The 23,481-nt window shown below is 34.3% G+C and overlaps 1 protein-coding gene across 1 annotated transcript in view; it reads left to right on the plus strand.

Annotated features, from left to right (window-relative positions):
• The first annotated feature begins 513 nt into the window (after window positions 1-513).
• LOC129799105 (uncharacterized) overlaps window positions 514-23,481 on the plus strand; it is a 49,319-nt gene continuing 26,351 nt past the window's right edge. The window contains exons 1-2 of the mRNA XM_055842741.1: window positions 514-525; window positions 721-928. The gene's annotated coding sequence lies outside the window, so the exon portion shown is untranslated. The remainder of the gene's footprint in view (window positions 526-720; window positions 929-23,481) is intronic.

Genomic DNA, 23,481 nt, shown 5'->3' on the forward strand with positions numbered 1-23,481 from the left:
AATCGTGCGGCGATTGCCGCCGTTTGTCGTTGGTGTCGCCGTGCGTCGTTACTACAGGAAATTGTGTATTGGTTTAGTGTTGTGTGCGCACGTGTATCTGTGTGTAGTGTGTGGTGGCGGACACAGCGATGCGAAGACACCTGACTCACAAACGACTCTCTCTCCGTCGCATTTGTTGAAGCACAAACAGTATCTCTAAACCCGTTCTAGAGGACGCTAGCGCTTCGTGTCGCACATTCTCAGCTCAAGTGACGACGACGACGGGCCTGTGTCTCCCAAACCGCGATTGACACTCTAATTTTTGCACCCTCGCCTACAACCCCTCAGAAAAAAAAGATCAGTGAACCACCAAAAGTTTGACTCTATTTGCAATCCCAATCTCACCGATTCCTTAAAGACCCGGGGTGTGAGTGATGTGTGATATTGATTAGTGATTTTTCACAACGCGACATCCAAGGAGATCCCTGAATTTTTCCAACATCCCGCATCAAGTGGAAGGAAAAATTCAACGGTTTTGACCTAAATGTGTGACACTTTACTAAAAAAAAAAATACAGCTCTAGGATTTTTTTTTTGCATAAAAATAGCATCAAGTAGTAAAAATTTGAGAAGTTGAGAGTCTGTCACAGAATCCCCCAAGTTTTAGTGCATGAAAGAAAAGTCGAAGTGAGTGAAGATGAAATTCAAAGTCACAGAAAATATTGTATAACTCTGTTTATAGGAAAAATCTCAAAAGTGAAAGACAAGATTTTTTGTGTAAATAACACCCAAAAGAACAACAAACACGTTTTTTAAAAGTTTTTTTGAACGTCAAAACTTGTGACCAACACTAAAAATTCATGGAGGTGACTTTCATCATAGACCACCCTGCAGAAATATAAGACTTTCGGAGATACGGATTTTTTTTTCGTCAAATTGAGAAAAAAAAGGTAAGCAAAAAAAAACACCCAATAAAAATCACAATCCATAAAATCCATTAAAAAGAAGTGCTAAAAATCAAATAATAAAAAATATGCAACAATAAAAAGGATTTGCAATAATGTCGCGATAAATTGCTAATTATAGGAGACAACTACGGTGACAAAAGTGAAGAAATAGTTGAAATCACTGGAATTTAGTGTTATTTTTTGTTGTTTTCAAAAAAAAATAATAATAAGAAAAACACAAGAAATTTGACACGAAAACAAATAAAATAAATAAATCGATAAAATTATCAGCAATTCGTTTTCGTCATCAAAAATCCGGAATGAGACAACAATTTTTTCTTTCGAAATATCGATGATAAAACAATTTTTCTGAAGTTAAGGAAAACTATCCCGTTTTGGGGTTTATCGTGTTGTCCGCCCTATCTCAATGGGGTGTCTTAGAAAATTTCCGCCCCAAAAAGTGTGGCCTCCCCTTGAATTTTTCGTGCTCCAAGACGCATACACTGTGACAAGAGAGTTCCACCCACTTTTAATCCACCCACTTTTTTCGGGTGACACTTCGTTGACACAAGATACTGTGTCCCGTAGCCATTTGCAGATGGTTATTTGTTAGCAAATATTAAATGACATAGACAAATATTATCGCAGTTATCGGTGAGTGTGATTCGTGGACTAAAATTCATTGTCATTTTCGCAAGATAAGCATTTTTCACCATTAGACTTGTGAAGAAACACCAAGTAAATATTTGTGTGGAAACTTGGAGCCATCGTAACGAAATGCCACAGAAGATTGTCTCTTTTTTTTGCGAAGAAAAAATACTTGAGAGATATGGCACCCAAACAGAAAAGCCCATTTTTTAAACAATATTCCCAATCGGTTTTATCTGTGTTTTGCAATGATTGCTTTCCGTAAGGACACATCTTAGGAGAGTGCAAGGGGAGTGCGAATTACTGTGCGATTGCAGAAAATGTGGGGAGGATCACCATTGCTTCTTATGCATTCCCCAAAAAATGGTTCAGTGTTACTAAATATTTCTAAATATCATAAATAACCGGGAGATAAAGAGTTACCGAGGAACTGCATTCGTTTTGTCTAGGGGAGACTGGGGCAGTCGTAAACATGGGGTAGTACGAAAGATCCCCATTGTAGCTATCAATTTATATATAGCAAATCAATTTATATAGGTCTCGTCTTCTAAAGCATAATGTCTAATTTAAAAAATTGCTGTGCTCACTGTTTCCCCTTTGTCAAATTCCACACGAAAAATACCTAAATTGTTAAGACAAATAAATAGAAAAGCTCATTTAAAAAAAATACCCAAAGAGCATTTTCTGACCAATTCGAAAATTTGACAAAATATTGTCGAAATACGCTCGACAGACTCAGAGATTTCGATTTAATTTCGTCGATTTGGCCAAGTTTTGCTTATTGGGTATATTTCCAATAATCCTGTACCAATTGATTTGTGCAATGATTGCCTTCCGTAAGGACATATCTTTAGACGGTACGTAATAGCACTGCAAGATACAGAAAAAATTTCAAAAGGTGCGGGGAGTGGGGAGGGGTTGCAATCTTCCTTAAAATTCTTCCTTTAAAAATGTGTAAGCAACACGAAAAAACCACAAAAAGCTAATTTTACATCAATATGTTCAGTAATTCTACCCTAAAAGTTTTATGAGACGATTACCTCCCGTAAGGGCATATTTAAATGTAGTGCAATTTACTAAAGGGTTGTGGGAGTTGCGAGGAAGAATAGCATACCTCCTGACTATGTAAAATTCTTCTTTAAAAAAAATTTAGCAATACGACAAATGAAAAGAGAAAAACGTTTTACAACATTATTTCCAATAATTCTATACCAATTTCTTTGTGCAACGATCGCTTTCCGAAAGGACATATCGGTAAGTGCAAAATAGCACTGCAAACTACTGAAAGATTGTAGAAGGGAGGATCAGTATTATTCCTTCTGCGTCAAATCGTTCTCATTTTACATGAAAACGCCGAACAATTATATTCCAACTTTATTCTGAGACGATCACCTTCCGTATAGATATATTTTTGAATAGCGCAATTAACTTCAAGATTGTACAAATCGCAAAGAGGAACAGCATATACTTCCTGACTGTGTCAAATGCTTCGTTTTGCAACAATATTTTCAATAATTCTAACTTCAATCCCAATTACTTTGTGCAATGATCGCCTTCCGTAAGGACATACCTTAAGACGGTGCAATATAGTGCTGCAGACTACTTAAAAATTCCAGAAGGTGCTGGAAACTGGAAGGGGTAACAATCTTCCTTAAAATGCTTCCTTTGAAAAATGTTTATACAATATGAAAAAAAAACAACAAAAAGCTAATCTTACATAAATATGTTCAGTAGTTCTACCCCAAATGTTTTATGAGAATATTGCCCTCCGTAATGATATATTCAATTGTAGTAGGTGCAAGGAGGAACAGCATACCTCCTGACCATGTTAAATGCTTCGTTTTTGCAACAATTTTGTGAAATGATCGCCTTCCGTAAGGACATATCTTTGGACAGTGCAAAATTTTTACTGCAAACCATCCTGAAATTGTACCAAATGCAGGGAGGGTCATCATTTTTCCTATGAAATTCTGTCTTAAGACACTTAACTGACTACGACAAATCAGAAGAGAATGTTTCACAACATTATTTCTTATAATTCTATCTTAATTATTTTATGCAATGATTGCCTTACGTAAGGACACATTTCTGAACAGTGTCATTTACTGTGAGATTGCAGAAGCTGCAAGGAGGAACAACATTCTTCCTGGCCATGCAATATGCTTCAATATTTCAATCATTCTATCTAAGGTGTTCTATGCTGTCTAATATCTTATTTTTACAAAGTTTCTAACATTTGCTTGATCACATTAAATAAGGATACATCCTAAAACAGGGCAAAATTTGCACAGCATTTCTATTGACTGTGTTAAATCTCTCAAAGATGCTGAAGAAATACGACAAATAAACAGAGAAAATCGTTTTAGAACAATATTTCCAATAATGCTACCCCAATTGTCTTATATTTCCTTAAATATTTTAAAAACGTGATAAATAATCGACAAAGAGCTCATTTTTGCAAAACTTTCAACATTTATATTCAATTTGCTTTATGCAATGATCGCTTTGCATAAGGACATATCCTAAGAGAGTGTAATACTGGCTTCAGACTGCAGATTTAGCCCAGTTACCGAAGGCTTCAAAAATCTAAATAACAATTTTGTTGGTTTTTCAAAATCTAATGGATATTCCCGTAAATGTAATATCCAATCCGAAGCAAGAATTTCCTAAAAAATCTTGCCTGAGAAGGAATTAGAGAGTTTAAGCCATATGGCTGAGCCTCAGGTCTGAAACCCGTATAAGGGTCCAAGTAAGTTCAGTCTGTCAGTAAAGCATTAGGTATAGGAAATTTATGCAAAGGACCTCTAATTGATGATCCTAAGCTTTCAGTGAAAGATAATTTGGAATACATTTTTACTGCCTAATTTTACAGGCTAAGTAATTTTGAGGATCAGCCTAAATCCTTAGCCATTAGTGGTATTCAGTATTCCTCCTGACTATCAAATACTCCTCCAGTAATTCATAAAAAAAACACATTAAATAAACAATAAAAAGTTAATATTTCAATGAAATTTCGAACATTATCCAATTTGTTCTGTGCAATGATTTCTTTGCATAGGGACACATTCCGGGATAGTGCAAAGGTTGCACTGCAATTTACGGCGAAAGTGTCGAAAATGCGTCGAGGAGCAACATTCTTCCGGACTATGTCAAATGGTTCAAATCAAATCAGTACGACGAATCATCAGAAAAGCTCGTTTTACAACAATATTAACAGAAATAATACATTAGGGGCAAGTGGGGCACCTTTGAATTGGGACAGCTTTAAAATAAAGTTTTTTTCTATTTTTAAATGAAATTGGAACGCACAGTGATATAATTTAACTTAATTGATATGTGAAGCTAAAATTAAAAATAGAAGCAAAAAGTGTTACATCAAAATTGCCCCACTTCTCTCTATTTGCAAAATACTTCCAACATTTCGATTCTATTTGCACTGTGCAATGATCGCCGTGCATAAGGACACATAACAGATCAATGCAAAATTACCACAGTAAGTCACAGAGAATTTGTCGAAGATGCGGGGAGGAACAGCATTCCTCCTGATTGTGTCATATGCTCCCCCAAAAAATATTCCTCACATTTTGGATGATTAGGAACGTCTTGCGCTAATAAGTTTTGCAAAAAAAAAAGAAGAAAAAAAAGATGTTTGTGTGGAGTTTTTTCGGGGCGGTAAATTTTTCTTATTTAAATTGACAAAATGCCAAGGCTACACTACCTGGTCGTGTGAACAATCATGCTCATGAAATTGCCTCCAAAATGTACAATACAACACACACAGCTAACAACTAATTTAATTGAATGAAATGTAATCAATAATGCTAAGAAATGTGTCCAAAGTGATCGGTTGAGGGAGAAAAAAAAAAGCCAACCGAAACTTCTTACGAAATATTGGATGGAAAATTGCTTGGTGACGTTGGTAGTATATGTGAGAATTACAATAATAATAAAAATAATAATAAACAATAAAAAGCCGAGTTAGTCGCAAGAGAGGAAGACTATGGGGCAAAAAAAAAGCGTCCACTGACATTGTCGTGATGCTGTGTGATGGCCAAAGAGGTGCGCATTATAAGCAATCAAATGATCAAGTCGGCGGACAAAAAGAATTGATCTTTTTGGGAAAGGGTATGGTATCATGAATAGAGGACATTGCTGGACAAAAGGCATAATTTCGTGGAAATAATACAAGATGTTTTTTTTGAAGTTTGAAAAAAACGGTTAAATGATGGGGGGAGGAGTGGAATTGACGAATTATTTGTCTGTCGTATGATCAGCGCGTGATCGGGTATGACGAGTCTCCCCTGGGGGTTACCTTTACCCAATGTTTTTGTATCAAGAAACTGTCACCGTGAGATTCCTCATCAATCTAATAGTGTCTGTGCGACATGAACAAATCGAGCGACCTTGTTTGTGTCCCAATATCCTATGCATAGGCCACTCTAAAGCAATACCGGGACAAGTAGAAAAAAAATCCACTTAATAATGATAATGACACATAATGGTGATAGAGGTGGTCGATCATCAGAGACAAGACACGATGCTTACATTGAGGAAAAAAAAAAGAGTCAACCTTCTTTGATGAAGCTGTATATTAACAGTATGGTACAGCAGACATTTCCAAGACAATTCACCATCTCTTCGTCCATCTGGCCCGTGGACGGAGAGAGGAAATGTCGTGCGCGACAGGAGATAATTTATATTAGTGACTCGATCATTGTGTGTCACAGTTCTGACATCCACGAAAATTTATAGAAATTCCAGAGAAATTCAGACGTGTTCAATCGTCGCCAGTTATTGAATCTCAACCGTCAAGTCGCCTTGGTTTTGTTGTACCAGTTGTAAAATTGATGATGTTACGATCAACCGCGGTGTTATTTAATGTGGTGGTTGGTTGGATGGACGTCGATCATATTCTTTTTTTTTCACCGATTTTCTGGGAGATTCTTTTTTATCTTTTCACCTTCAAGCCAGGCTTCTTTTATCTGGTAGTCCTCCCCCCGCGAACATCAACGTCTCCTGGGATTGTCCGCGATGTCGTGTCTCCTCTGTCCGAATCGCCATAAAAATTGTCTTTGTCACTCCGTAACAATAAATGAGGAATGTCATAAAATGCAATAATAAAATGGAGCTGATTTTTTTTCTCTTCCAACTTCATCTCTCATCCCTGGGATATCAGAGAATTTTGTGGTGTGCACGAAATGGACAGGGGAACAAAGGATTATAACGACGAAGCATGAAGTGATCGAGGTTAAATTCTACTGAACCCGCGGATTGATTTTATGACACGTTATTTTACATCTCTTGAAGACATCTTTGTACCCACCAGAGACAATCTCACATTTATGATTTTGATGACTTCTCGCACATTCAGCACAATTTTCTCCCCTGTCCATCTGCTTGAATACGCACAAGACAACTTCCCATTTAGATGAAATGCCTCTTCATGTGAATATATCAATTATGACCATGTGAGAAATGCTGATAAATCACTAAAAAGACATTAGTTGCATCCAATTACTGCATAACCTTGCTTTGATCTCTTCAGGTGGGAAAATTCACTTAATCCCGATAGGGAACAGTTCCCATGAAAGTCGACTAAAAATCTACTGATACTCCTGACTTTTCCTGTGAAGCGTCTGGATTTCAAATTCGAAAATAGATATAGGGGGCCTAGGGGGTAATTAACTAACTCTTTTGCATCCGTTAGTCCTCTGGAAAACCAAAGAAAAATACGGTTTTGAGGAAGTACCAAGTTTCTAAAATACATTGCGAAGTCACATTTATTGAGAAACATAGGAAAAATTTAGTCATTACGAAGCTTGGGATCGTACGAAACATGGACACTTTCCACATCACTTAAGTCATCTAAGTAACAGAACCCATCTAAGAAAGACCGCGGCAGAATTAGCCAGCAAATGATTTTTTATTGAATAGGAAGGGCGGTCTTACTGTGTTATCATACTTGCACATTAAAATTTTAATATGATTCACATTAATTGTCGCTGGTGAGAGTCCAAATTTGTAATTTGTGTGTTTGAATCATTTTATATTCAAAATTTGATCTATCTGTTGATAAAAAGGTAGACTTGGCCCGCAAAATTTGATATAAATTGATAGCATTAATGTGAAAAATTAATGAGATTTTCTCTTTAATTTTTTAATGTGAAAAATATTTTTGCTTTAGGTAAATTTAAACTTATTTTTGCAGGCTAAGTCCACTTTATCAATAAATAGAAAAACCCCAAATATTAAGTGACTCAAAGACACAAATAACATATTTGAACGCTCACAAGCGACAATTAATATGAATCACATTAAAATTTTAATGTGCAAGTGTGATAACGCCGTTAGTTTCGAATAAATAGTTTGCTCCATATTTCTTCTAAAATAAACCATATCATTATCATCATCATTTTCAACCACTTATCCCTTTGGGATCGCGGACCCATTACATCCAGTTTAGCAACCTATGCTTGTCGATCCTCGGCCACTTCAGGAAGATGTTCTGGTTCGATCTCAAGGCGCTATAACATAAACTGTTACATAACTTTTTCTAATTAATCCGTGACTATTCTGCCCCGGTCTTCCCTAGTCATCTATTAAAAGTTTCCTTGATTCGATGTTTTCAAAACCTTCGACATCATGATGATTGTTATGATCATATTTGATCTCCCGAAATGATAGCGATTGGATTACAATGAACCACCTTTCCCCCAGTGTACTTTATTTTTGTTCCCCTCTTAAATCCCTTTGCTCAGGTCTTAGGCCTTAGGCCTACATTGACCGATATCCTGTCGAATAAAAAACCTAAAAGGATCAAACTGTCAAAAACTTAAAAAATAAATAATCAATAAATAACGGATACGCACTACAACACACTTATCCCCCAGTGTACAAAACCTATAAAAATTGAATTCTTGTTGATAATTAAAAAGTATAAGTAAGGTAAAGTGCCCTCGAGTCGACCAGTTCCTTGACTCGACAGGTGGTCAATATGTATTTGAATGTTTGATGGTGAATTTCTATAAAATTGTAACTGATTCGTATTTATTTATTGAATAATTAACCTATTAATGTTAGATCATACGCCAAGTATTAATGCAAATATAAATAAATCGGATAAATAACTCAACCGGTCGAATTTAGGAACCAATCGTCTTGAGGGCACTTTACCTTATGTTAAAATTTTGGATCAAAAAATCGTATGATTAGCTTTCTGGATATTGCGGTCTGGAAAGACTTGAAAATGAGGCATTTTATCTTCAAATGAATTCTGTACCTTCGTCTTAGTTCTATTTGATCTTAAAACTCCTGATTTTTGAAAAAAAAATTTCATGTTAAATTGCAAATACACCGAGAAAAATTTGGATGGTATTTTCTACAAATCGTGTCTTTAAATTCTACTGCCTCAAAAGATAGTAGAAAATACCATCCTCCATAGATACTTTCCTTTAGAATCTACCATCTTGACATTTTAAAATTTACTATCCTATGGATAGTAAATTCTAACAGCCGGATGGTAAAATCTACTATCCTCCTTTAGATTTTACATTGACCTCTCTTAGATTCTAATATCCGGGAAGTAAATTTTACTGGCCGCATATTTGATGTTAAAATTTAACTGGAAGACAGTAAATTTTAACGGAGGATAGTAATTTGGATTGAAATTACTATCCAAGCCAATAAAATTTGCCATCCTACTGTTAGAATATCATTTTGGAATATCGTGTGTGCCGATGCAACGGTTCCCGATATGCTTTGAATACATTATAGCAATTCGTGGCGCAGCTGGAAGATGCTGGACTGTCATCACAAAGGTCGCGTGTTCAAATCTCGGCTGAGTCGTCAATGTTGGAAAAAGATTTTCACGCATCAAAATGGCTTGAAATACAGAGAATGTCATCCAGGAAGGGCCCCAAGCCCTCAAACAATGACCAAAAATCAATGAAAATAAGGAAAAATAAATTTTTCCGACATTTTTCATTCTAATATCCGGCTAGTAAAATTTACTATCCTGCCAGTAAAATTTACCATCCGGATAGTAAAATCTAATATCCGGGGATATTAGAATTTACCATCCGGCTATTAGAATTTACTATCCATGCAATAGATTCTACAATTTTTGACAGTCCAATTTAATATCGCGTTTGCTGGGTGACTTTTTTACTATCCGGCCATTAGAATTTTGTATGGAGGATGGTAAATTTTACCATCCACATTTTTCTCGGTGTAGGAAAAAGGATATAATATCGTCCGAATATATCCGATTTTGTGTATCAAATAAGAATACGATCGTTTCACAAGAAGTTTTGCCAGAATATTGAATTCAAACCTCCTAAAGTATAAATCTTTTCCTTCGAACTGCTACTTCGTCTTACTACATTTCCAAAACTACATAAAAAGTATAAATTAAATATTAAGTAAATTACATATTTAGACATAAATATGTAATATTACATAAATATGTATTAATCTTCCATTTAGAACGTTTAATTCATTCACCATCATAAATAATCGCAACTAAATCGATGGATAAGGGAAATGTTCATAATTTCGGACAGCTATTAATTTCGAACACTATGAGCGTAAAGTTGGACACTACAAATAAATTGATCAAAATTATGGAATTTTCTCCGAATATTTAAGGAAGATATTCAACATTAATAGATATAAACATTAAATACGTTTTATCTTGAATAATGTTTTAAGAAATACGAAAGATCTTTGTTAATTTAAATTTTTGATCTCTTTTAAATAAGCTCTATTCAATAAATTATAATTATATGGAAGGTTTCTAGTCTTTTTGGGAAAATCCTATGGTTTCTTTTCATAAACAGGAGGAGTACTTAATAAGTAATGAAATGAATGAAAATGGGCATCCTATTACGAAATAACAGCCGTCCAAAATTAGAAGCAAAGTGTCCAAAATTACAGTCAAACTCATGTCTTTAGGGATGAGTAGGAGAATAATGTCCCAAAAATAAAAACATATTTTTTTTTAACCTTGGAATGTGTTTTCGTCTTCGAAATAGTCAGAAAAATTTGTTTTTGTTTTTGGGACAGCGGTATCCCATTTGTTTTTAAAGGGTTAAACGTATTAATGTTAATTTAAGAAAAAGCAAAAACCATTAATTTTTTTTGCGAATTTCCAAACATCACTTTTGAAAAGGAACTAACGAAAAGTTTCACTTTGCATTAAAAATAATGTTGTTCAAACTTAGAACGTTGGTATACTTATTTGCATCCTGTCCCAAATCTAGAAAATCCTTATAAAAATAGGTTACTTGAATTTTGCTCTAAGAATTTTATTTTCCATTTTTTAGTCATGTTTCTATTTTTTTTTGAAATGGCAAAATTTTATTTAAAGGATTATGTCTTAAAATATTCTAAAACAACTTCCTGAATTTTATTAATCCCTTTGAGATAGATTTTACAAGTTTTATTGTATTAACTCTGGGAATTTCTAAGCTTTCTTTGAAAAACAGAATAGAGGAAAATGGGGAACCTTTCAAATGGGTCAGCTTTTAAATTTGGCTTTTTTCTACTATTTTTAAATGGAATTGAGCCTCTTTTGATGGAAAAACGCTCTTTTTAAAGCTGCCTCAATTCAAAAATGCCCCACTTCCCTTTACTTCATTTTAAAATTCTAAGATTGAACGATTAAACGTCACAAAGTCGCTATCAAACTTTATGAATTACTTAAAATATGCATGTTATATATTTTTCAGTGTTTAAATTTTATTTTTTATCTTTTTCAAGAAATATTTGTCAAATATCTCACCCTACCGCGGTCTGTCATTTGACCAAGTGCGCTAGGATAAACGATCAAGAACGGTCAGTAGGTTTAATGTTAAATCAAGTAGAGTATTTATTTATAAAAATTATGTCTCGGAATTTCTATCTTAAGATTTTCTAATATCAATCCCATTTAGGGCAGAATCACATTGACAGTAAAATGCTCACCGTCACCGTCAAAGCCCTCACCGTATTTTGTTGATTTACGCATTTTCATTGCAATTCTTACGCAAATTTTCCATTACGATATTACCTTGTCTCATACTCGGTGGCTCTAGGTGAAAATAGTATAAGAAAATTGAATAAATAAAGCGAAAATGCGATAAACGGTAAGCAAAACAAAAAACTGTAGGATTTTTTTGCTACAGTTTTTCGTACAGTTTATTGCTCACCGTTTATCGCATTTTCGCTTTATTTATTCAATTTTCTTATACTATTTTCACCTAGTGCCACCGAGTATGAGACAAGGTAATATCGTAATGAAAAATTTGCGTAAGAATTGCAATGAAAATGCGTAAATTAACGAAATACGGTGAGGGCTTTGACGGTGACGGTGAGCATTTTACTGTCAATGTGATTCTGCCCTTATTCTAAAAGTTTCTTATAGATTTGATCCATGTTTTTTTCGGGAAATTTGAGTGAAATTAACGGATCAAATTAATTAAAAACGGTTGGAAAGACTTAGTTGTCCGAAGCTTAAGTTGTCTGAATGTAGCGTGCTTTCCCCTTCCTTTAAAGTACGAAAGAATTACGATTCAGAAGCCTCAAAAAACGACATAAATTTGAATTAAAATAACGAGCCAAAATATTTGCTATTCAATTAAATTTAATTAAGTTATTCAATGTCCAATATTGTGATTGCCGAGCAAGTTCACTGCCGATCTCATCAGGCAAAACGTCAACTATTAACTTCAGGGATTAAAAGGTATAACTAAATTCTAAAACGGTTAAACAATCTTGTGATGTTCATAAAAGTTTTAACATCTCTAAATAATTTGCATTTTCAGTTAAATTTTTCATTTTACGCGACTGAATATACAATGTGACTTTAGTAAGTGTAAAGTCCTCACTAATGTCTCACCTTTTTGTAGCATTGCAAATCCTAATTCAAATATTTCATTCTTCATAAATTAATGTAAAATGTGTAAAGTAAAAGAATCCAAAATTCAAAGTCAAAACTTCCGTATGAAACTGCCCCCTTCCCCCCTACCTTTCAGCATAAATAAACTGATCCAAGTAAAAATGTTTAAAATACATGACAAAACATGCTGAAATGAATCAATAAATGTTTTTGAGAATGATTTACGGATTAAACAAATTAATTCTCTTTCTGGACAAGATTTATAATGCCCTTAAATATCCAGCTTAAATTGTAAATTTTATCGCAAGAGCGATGGACTGAAGAACCCAAATGTAATTCAAAGAAACTGATTCGATGGGTGAAAAACGAAGAAATCTCATTAATTCCATGGACACTAAATGATTGGGTGACAAATCCAATTTGGAAGTTTTATTGGTCTTCTGCTCTACGCACGTCTGCTTGTCTTTTCAAATGATTCAAAAGTTAGGAAGATGTTCAGGTTTTTTTTAAGTGCCAATTTTCATCCTCCAACACACCTGTTTGACCTCTGAAAACACCGGAAAAGTTGCGGTATTTTGTTGTTTTGGGGGATAAGAATAAAGATGATACACCCCTTTTGTGTTTACTTAATGAAATGAGAGCATGAATTTGATCCGAAGATGGGAGGGATATCCCAATGATCTCTGGGCAAGATCTTATTTACACACGATGCCATCACGTGAGGTGAACTGAAAGCTCACGTAATTTTGCTAGAAAATCGCACAAAAGACGGTAGGCATTCCCTCTGGCTTTCAATTGAGAATATCAAACGATGCGTAGAAAGCTTCAATGGTGGTACTAAAGGCACATTGGGAGAAAATTCAACAAACATGATCAATTAATTGCTACTCAATTTTTCAGACATTTGAAGATTAACAAACTCAGCTAACTCAGGGGTCAAAAACTTTAGAATTTGAGGAAATTTTCGTAATGTTCTCGCCATGTCACAATTGAAGATGAATTTGTTGTGGGTTTTTGCCTATAAAACATCTCCCTAAGTAATGCTTCTTTTTTTGTACATATTCTTGTCGCTTTGAGAATAAGTTTTGTCTTCGACAATCCCTCCATTTATGTGTATAAAATTGTCTATTAGCGTGTCTTTTTTACCTCTTGTCCGATCAGCACTTGCCGACAATGTGAAAATGTTCCGTGAGACTCTGAAGATCGGTTCTGACCGCTGGGAATCCAGCTAGTTAATAGTTATTAATTGAAATTTACTTTAAACTCCATGCGCAAGATGACTGTTTGGTGTTGGGTGCAGATCGGGAGGTATAGGGTGATGGCATACACTATGGCCTATTGCAGAACTGAACTTATGGCTATCTCAAAATACTCTTTTTGAATCTTTTTTAATCAAATTCAGTTTAACCGACATATAATGTAATTGTAACAATTGATATTGCAAAAGATAAAACACACAACTAGTAATAGGATTACCCATCGTTGTATCCTGGAGGTTGAATACTACGCTAAGACGGCAATGGCTGCATAAGGAGGGGCAAAAAGACGAAAATAAGATAAAAATAAATTGAAATTAAAAAAAACGTCAGAAAATATTAAAAATTCTTACAGAAGAGGAAACTGGGGCACCACCGAACAATGATTTTTATTTCTAAACTACTTGGACTATGACGACGATGACGACCATTTCTTGAGTGAACAAGCATCACTAAAAAGTATCTATGAATTCATGTTTGCTGGTGCCCCAGTTTCCCCTATTATAACGCCATTAATTTTTACATTTTCTAAAAATATTAAGTACAAGCAAGTGCGGCTTTTATTAACCATTTTACATGATTATTCTAAAAATTACTGGAGAATTTTGATATGGCCATAAGAGGCTATTTTTTGGGTTGTTTCTAAATTCATGGCCACCGATTTGGCACAAGTTTGGATTTAACTGTGATATGAAGAAACTTATTTAATTGCTTTAATGAAAAAAAATAGAACAATATCACGAAAATCTATTAAATTTGAAATATTCTGATTTCTCATCCTCATAAAAATCATACTTCAATAAATTTTTGGAACACCGAAATTTTAACCGAAAAAATACGTACGGTGATAGTCCATTTTCCATTTGTACGTTTCCGTTTTAGAGACTAAACGGTACGGAATATAGACTTCCAGTCTTGGGCGATTCCTCCCAATTTGAATGTTCTCTCTTCCCTATTTTAGGTTCTTCAAAACCACATACTTCAAGCGAACGTACCGTCCTTATAAACCTATAATTAAAAAGCTCCCTGTCCCGGATTTTTATAAGATTAAACGAGTTTATTTTTCGAACAATAAGTTCGAAAAAAAAGTTTTTAGTGAAAAATTATTTGAAAGGTATTGAAATCAGTCTTAATCGATAATGAGTGAGTACAGCAGCAGTAAATACTGGTTTAATTGTTTTGAAAATCGAAATGTTGCTATGTTTCTCAATAAATCTTACCCGTGGCCCTTTTCAGAAAATATTAGGCATAGAAAAAATTGTTCGTTAATGTTTGTGAATTTCTACTGGGGACTTACGAAATGCTTGTAAACCGTCTAACCCACTAAAATATTTGTAAAACTTTTTGTTCGCAAACACAGAAAAGTGTTCGTAAAATTTTGTCATTTGTTCGTATTTTTTGTCAGTCAAAAATTCACGAATTTGTGTTTTGTAAGAGGTCAAAAAAAGCTCGTCAAGTGATCATGTTACGAACAATGTTTGTGAAGAATTACGAAACTTTAGGAACTTTTTTGTGGGTTATATCATTTACCAGCATTTCGTACCTCCCCAGTAGGAAATTCACAAAAATTTCCGAAGAATTTTACAAAACATTTTTCTCTGTGTATTTAAATATATATTGCAATGGAAAAGGTTTATCAGGGAACTTAAAAAAAAAAACAAGTGCTATGAAAATCCCGTCATCCTAAGCTTCAAAACCTTCCCCTATTCGAAATATTGATTAATATTCGCTAACTTTTTTCCGTATAATACAGGTTTCAGAATGTAGGTTCAGCGCTGTTCCTGAATGTCTCGAAATCCTAATATTAATCATCTTCTTTTAATATCTAATCTTAAGTAAGCATTTTCAGAAAATTTTGCTTAATGAAAAATTGAAAAAGTTAAGTCATATAGCTGAAGGTCGTATGATTCCATTCCGTCGTTAGAAACCAAACAGTAAGAGATATCAAGTACAGGTATTAGATATCAAGTTCCGGAATTCCTCGAAATCCTAATTAATTATCTGCTTTTAATATCTCTAAGTCAACCTTTTCCGAAATCTTTCCTGATAAGAAATTAGAGAAGTTAAGTAGTTATATGGCTAATTCCTTAAATCTAAAACCCATATAGGTCCTTTCCGTCGTTAAAAGACAATCAAGATGAGATATCAAGTGCAGGGAGTGCAGGTATTAAGCAAGCCTATCCTTTATCTGGAGTTTAAGAAATATCTTAAGAAATCCCTGACAACATATCGAAAAGCGAATTTTCGTGTAAGTCCTAGGCTTCGCACACACTCTGCCTTCGAACACTCCATATATTTCTTTTTCTTATTTAAAGAACCTGACCTAATTTTTCCGGAAATATGTTAGTTAAGACTGGCTATTAAGGGAATATTGGAATAATGAAGAATACGAATTCAGAGTGTAGTGCCAAGCCTGAAAGCCTTCCCCTATGTAAGCAAAATTCAATTTAGCCAAAACAATGTTAAAGTAGCAAGCAAATAAATGCTTAAAGTGGCCATAAGCTATGACTCCATCCTATTACATCTTCTTAACTGATCGCAGAGGGAAAGGATCATCTTGGAAAAGGCTTAAGATGAAGTAGTGCGACTGAGACAGGTGGAAGAGATGTGCTATGTTTTTTTATCGACGACACCATAAAAGGTGAATTAATGGTGTATTTGCCGCATAAGAGTCATAAACCTTCGAGCAATTTCGTGTTCTATGTGCGTACTTTATGGGTAAATTGTTTTGAAATTTATTCACTTAATCGCATTAAAATTCACTCAAATACAGCATACCTTTCAATTATATTTTCAAATGAATAACAACAAAAAAAATCTCAAAAAATTAAGAAACACTCTACATTAACTAAAATATTTATAAGCTCCTATTCTCATATTTTTTTTCTTCATTTGCGCCCCATAAGAATGCTAACCGGAAGAAAAAAGTCTCTTTATGATCGCTGATGATTGCTGTGGGCCTACAAGGGGTTTTATATTGGTAGGAAATTAAGGAAATTAAAGTATAAGGAAAATCAATGACCGACACACACGTGACGTTTTATTGGCATTGTGCTTCTGTGCTTTTTAGAAAATTGTGAGTTAAAACGAGAGAAGTATAAAATGTCTTTCTTCACCGATACAATACCAAGAGGAATTCTAATTTTGCTCCCACCAGAAGCAAAAATCTTCATCTGCATAAGATACATCTCTTGAACCCTATTAGCAATTTGCATCATTCGCAGTATTGGTCGACAATAACCAGAGCAAAATCGCACATGGTCACGTAAAGTGCATCGAAATGTCTCTACGTGCTTCCACCGAAGGACAACTTTCTTGTATTCTCCTGCACCATAGTTTCATATTATTACACCCAAAGGGCGCAAAGTCACTTGGCTTGAAAATCTAATCTAGAAAACCTCCTTCTTCTCTCAATTCCAATTGTACTTTATCACAGACGAATGATTCAGTCTTGCATATTGGCTTCTGAATTGAAAAATTGATAGAGACTGAGAAAAGTGATTGAGGAAATTGAGTTAATCCACTGCGATAGAAATAATTTTATACATTCACATTTTCGCAATTAAAATGTTTAGGAGCAGTGTTGGAGTGTGGCAAACAGAGAGAATTTTATGATTGTAGCATTACTAGTACAAGAGGATATTGATTTTTTTTGTTAATCACACTCTGAAACTATTGCAGTGTTTTAGTACTTTGAGGAGTTTATTTTGAGAAGTGGTATTTTGCGGAAAATAGCAATATATTTCACTGTAATTGAATCATAACTGAACCCTCTACACTTGCTAATTAAAAAGATTTATTCCAAACTCTAAAAAAAAAATTTTAAAAAAATTTAGGTAAAGTATTTACCAAATTTTAATTGGTTTAAAGTAGTTAAAGCTTTAAAGGCACTGAAAGTTCAGCCTTAGTTTCAGTTTTTAATTTTTGGATTTAAGTCCATATATTAATTTTTAATTCCATATGACAAAGGCCTTTCGATCATTTTGCACTGGGAAGGACTTGATCTCACAACCGTAATGCCGGCTTCAGACCGGAGGTTTAGCCCAGTTCCCGAAGGTCTGAAAAATCTAAATAACAAGCAATTTTATTGATTTTTCAAAATTTGCTTTTAATATTCAATTCTAAACAACAGTTTCCTAAAAAAAATCGTGCTTCATAAGGAATTATAGGAGTTAAGCTAGATGGCTAAGCCTTATACGGGCTTCAGACCTAAGGCTTAGTCATACGGCTTAACTTCTCTAACTTCTTATCTATCAAGATTTTTCATAAAATTTTGAGTTAGAATTGCATTATTAAACCCAAATAATCTATTGGATTCTAAAGAACCAAACTAATTGTTTGTTTTTAAGATTTGGAGACCTTCTGGAACTGGGCTAAACCTCTAGTCTGAAGACGACCTTAGGTCTGAAGCCCGTATAAGAGACGAGCCAGAGATCTCGTGATCAAAGAACTTACGCTCTCCCAATTAGGGAACACGAGGGGGGGACGAGATCAGTATGAAGAATTCATAGATACTAGGGATGGCTTGTCCACTGAAGAAATGATCGTCATAGTCCATGTAGTTCAGAAATAAAAATTAGTATTCGGTCCTTCCCCATGATCAGTAGTACCGCAGTTTTCCATACATCATGAGATCCCTAAAGACTGCAATATTGTGAGCTTTTCTACTTATTTGCATAAGTATAGTGCCTAACCTTAAAGTACCAAAGCTAATCGAACCAACGTTAGTACTTGTTACTATTTATTTAGTTAAAATTAATTACAATTCGCGAATGATCTCCCTCAAGAATGCAATAGAAAATTACCAGGAATGCTTGGGATACTTTTTCGTATTTAGACTTTGAGGCATTATTCCAAAAAGATAAGAAATAATTTTAAAATTTTATATGGATTAAAAGGCCAAAAGGTACCCACGGGTATTAATTTTAATAAAAAGATTCGAAGAAGCTCAGAAAATAAATGGGCTTAGGGGAAAGCGCGCTACTTCGGACGACTCAAGTTTCGGACAATTCAATGACCCCCGTTTTCAAAGTATATTGCGAAGTCACATTTATTCAGAAATATAGGAAAAATTTAGTCATTATGAATCTAGGGACTGTGCAAAGTATGGGCACTTTCCCTTAATAGAAAATTTATTTTAGTTCAAGCTCTTAGGCATATAAAATCAAGAAGATGAACTCTTTCTGGATACGTCAGAGGTGCAATCCTTTCATCTGTGATTTGTCTCTGAAATTTTGTTCGCAAACTCTATCCACAATTCTAATAGAGGATTTGCAGAGAAAATTGGGAATTCATCACGGGTGCTGCTTCTGGGACGTCGATCTAAGGCCAAGTGATCGATCTCCAAGAAGGAGCACTCACAGGATTGCACCCCTTGACGCATCTGGAAGGAGTTCATCTCCTAGATTTCCTTGTGCTCTGTCGTCAGTATTCTACCAAAAAAGACGTAGGGGAAAGTGCTCTTCCTTCGACCGTTCATGCCTTCGAATAATGTGAATTTTCTTTTATTTTTCCTAAGAGATTTGACTTTATTATCACACAATTATTAATAATCGATAATAAGCTAATTAATATTTAATATAAATGTGTAAATCTCTTGGACAAACTTAAAGAAAATTCACATAATTCGAAGGCATGAACGTTCGTAGGGAGAGTACTTTCCACTGCTGCACTTAAATTACTTTTCTAAAATATTCACTTAAAATTTTTTAAAATTCAGCCATTGAGACAAGATTTCCCAATGGCTGAAATTTCTGAGAATAAATTCATAAATCCAAAACCCAAATGCTTCCTGTCAGCTGATGAGTTAAACTACTCCTTGTAGGACGGATTTTATGTTTACTTGATACTCAATTAAAAACAAAATCACCCCTGCCCCAAACATCCCCGGTCTCCCCTATACATTTACTCCACGCGTTTTTATCCAGTTGAAAATTTTTTTCTTCAAAAATCCGCATTAAAAAAGTCTCTATAAGTGTCAATGTTACTCATAAATTCTTAATAATGAAAATAATTACTTAGAAAGCAATTACAATTAATAATGCAGCTTTCAACTTTGACGAAAAAAAATGCTGCGATTGCCATAAGAAAATCTGCATAAAGCTACTACAATAGTTGGTAAATAAAGCTATAATTTATATTTCGAGAATAACGAGTATTTTCACCTGTTTAGTTTTGACTAATATGGTCCTGATTGTCTTACAATATTTGCAATGGTGTATAATTTTCATAAATTTCAGACAATTAACCTTACCATTTTATCATTAAAATATTTTATTGACTTTGAAATAGCTGTTTTTCAGTAGTATCTATTCGTATAGTATGTAGGGGAAACTGGGGCAAGATAGAACAAGGGGTAGCACTGAATACTGGGATTTTTTAACAAGATATTAGACTTTAGACGAGAAGATCTGTAGGAATTTAAAGATGCAATATGGATGATTGTCCATTGAACAAATGGTTAATGAAAAAATAGTGTTCGTTTGTGCCCCAATTTCCCCTATACCAAACAATTATCGATTGAGCTCTTATTCTTCTTTTATTTTATGTTAAATTTGTCGAACTTTCGGTAATTCGAATAGGAAATTTACTACGTACGTAATCGTGTTAGTCAAGACTGACGAAACTTTATTTTACTGTTCAAATTGAGCATGATACTATTTATCACAAGCTTCTAAAATCGGTTTTTAGTGCACATTTCAATTAATATCTTATTTATTAAATCTTTCAAGCTCATTTTTGGTTGATTTACATTCTTTTGTAAATTTTCAAAACAATTTATTCACGATCCCACTTATTCCAAAATGATATCCAGTGTAAATCAATTGTCTGACTAGCCATTTACAAATAATGAACAGGTCTCTTAACTCTAAAATCTTTAAAGACTTTATTACCAATTGTCAAATGACATGGCAAACGTTCGTGGAAATTTGCTCAAATCTCTTATTTTATGTTAAATGTAACTACGCATTGAATTCAAAAACTTAATGTGAGAAATTAATTAATGCAGAATTGTGATCTTCACACTAAGTTCTTTGTCGTCCGGTTAAAGAAACAGCAATTTTGGCAGAGTTGTTCTCAGCCGGAGAATATCAGAAAAGTGACGGTGCTGAAAGACGCGAATTCTCACCTTTTTCCCACCGTCGGCTGTTGAGGACACCAAGATTGGTGTCTCACGTGCAGAGGTAATCGCGGAACTCAAGTGCGGCGAATAAATCAATAAACGCATGAATTTTCGGAATAAATTGAGGGGGGTGTGGAGGTATAATCGGATGAAGATGGGAAAGAAATTCAGTGAGAGGAAGGTACGACACGGGGAGCTGCGCCAGAGGCCACGAGGAGGAGGACAACGTGAATAATTGGCAATAATGAGTAACTAATACGCTGAAATGTTGATGCATAAGGCAAACGCCTATTTGCTTATGTTAATTAATAATTACAATAGTGTTTGTTCATTGCGAATGTATGTGAATGGCAATTAATTTCTGGCATTGCTCCTCTTTTGTGGGAAAGAGATAAAAAGAGAGCCCAGGCTGTATACTTTAAGATTTATTAATGTTAAAAATCAATGGTGCAGGACTATTCGCTGATTGCTCGAACTAAATCAAGTTCGAGCATTACCGATTAGAACCCGTTCAGATACTGAGAGAAATCCGAAAAAGTTAAAATAACATTCCGGAAATGTTAATTTTACCCTGCAGTATTGATCCAAAATCGGTGTAAATATTACCCTTTTTAGGTGTATTGGGGGTTAAAGTTACCCTTTTTCATGTTAATTCTGCCCTTAAAAAGGTGTAAAATCAACATTAAAAAATGTTGATATATTTTTACACCTAAAAAGTGTTAAAGTTATGAGGAAAAAAAAAGTTAATCGCACTCTCTTTTTTTCTCAGTGGACTTGTTCAGAATTTCAAGACCTTTCTAATGTAACCAATTTTGATAAAAAACCTTAAATAAGAATATGTTTTATCTTGAAAAAATCGTTCATTCTGGAAAAGAAGCGGACAAACGTCCCATATTTACCGTTTAAAGTTTTACAACCAATTTCAACCTAAAAGATCTCAAAAAAAAGCCCAAACTCAAGAGTAATGCAATTGATTTAAGGTTAAAAATTACTTATCTGTTCAAAACCGATTGAAACCGGTTAAGACTTGACAGAAATCCCAAGACTTTTCCAATAAGGTCAAACATGATACCAATCCTTTCTAACCTTTGACCTTGAAGAAGCGTTATTAGGAATGATTCAAACAAGTCTTTCGTATATGGACGAAATTAGTTATCGTTTAAGAACCGATTCATAATCGATTAAAACTGGGTAGGATTTGTCGGAAATTCCAAAACCTTTCCAATAAGCTCAAACATGATACTAATTCTATTTAACTTTTGACCTTGAAAAACCTTTATTAGGAATGATTCAAACGAGTTTTTCGTACATGGACGAAATTAGTCAACATTTAAGAACCGATGCAAAATTGGTTGAAATCGGTTAAGACTACCAGAAATCCAAAGACCCTTCCATGATGCCTAAACAATGATACCAATCCTTTTTAACCTTTAACTTTGGAAAACGTTATTAGGAATGATTCAAACGAGTTTTTCGTATATGGACGAAATTAGTTATCATTTAAGAACCTATTCAGAATCGATTGAAACTGATTAAGTCTTGTCATGAACTCCAAGACTTTTCCAATAAGCCCAAACATGATACCATTCGGTTGATAAATACGTTCTCTATAACCTTTTTAAGCTTTGACCTTCAAAAACCGTTTGTTATAATTTATTTTAAACACAATGTTTAGCAAAAATGTTTCAACTCTTTTCAGAATGCCTTACTCTTTTGTTCTAAAATTAGAATGAAATTAAAATTAGTTTGACGATTTGAACAAAATTTAAACCAAGTTTCGGTCAAAACCGAAACTCGGTCAAATTTTTCTATTCTTTGGTTAATCTATCTGGTTTTTAAGAAGTAAGACGAGGATGTGAGTAAAAAGTGTGTAGAGAATATCCAAGAAGACTAATCCAAAACCAGAAGCCAAAATCTCTTACCGTTTGTCCTTTTATCAAATTCTACCAAAATATAATCCTTAGAACATAAGGGGTTCATATCAAAATCAATTAACTATTATGTAGCTCCTTTTCCAAGTTCGAGCAATAACATTGCCCATGTTCTGGGAATAGTGGAAGTTGTATATGGAAAATATACGCTAAAGATCCGATGAAATGCCAGCAATTAATGTACCATTTGCATACATCATCTTCAAGGAGTGTGCGACGAGTAATATGAGCAACAAACAAGAAGTGGAAGAAAAGAAAAATAATACTGCAAATGAATTGATTTTGTCTGCATTTTGACCCAGGAATCTTTTTAAAGATTTCTTTGCTGTCTCACCTTGGTGCAAAACACCGGATTTTTCCACAATGAGATTTCTCACGAGGAATTATAATATCCACAAGACAGTATGTACTTTGAGAGGAGGATGTGACAATGGGGCTTTGGAACAAAAATAAGGATGCAAAACATCGTCTGCCTATCCGTACCAACAAGAAACAAACCCAGTCGATACGCTGACTCAAAGTATGACTGCAACCGAACCAAATTTTAATTCAGTTTTAACGGCGTTTTTGTTATTTGTCCATTTGAATTCCCATTTTGTTTTTATGGTCCCCTCCGTTGATGCTGCTGCTTCTTGGCTCTTTCACATTTTTTTTTTAAACTTAACATTACCATCGCTATTTAATAACACCTTTTTCCCAAACTCACACTCAAAATGATCCAC

This window comes from Phlebotomus papatasi, chromosome 1 (assembly GCF_024763615.1).
Source record: "Phlebotomus papatasi isolate M1 chromosome 1, Ppap_2.1, whole genome shotgun sequence".
In the NCBI taxonomy this organism is placed as follows: Eukaryota; Metazoa; Arthropoda; class Insecta; order Diptera; family Psychodidae; genus Phlebotomus; species Phlebotomus papatasi.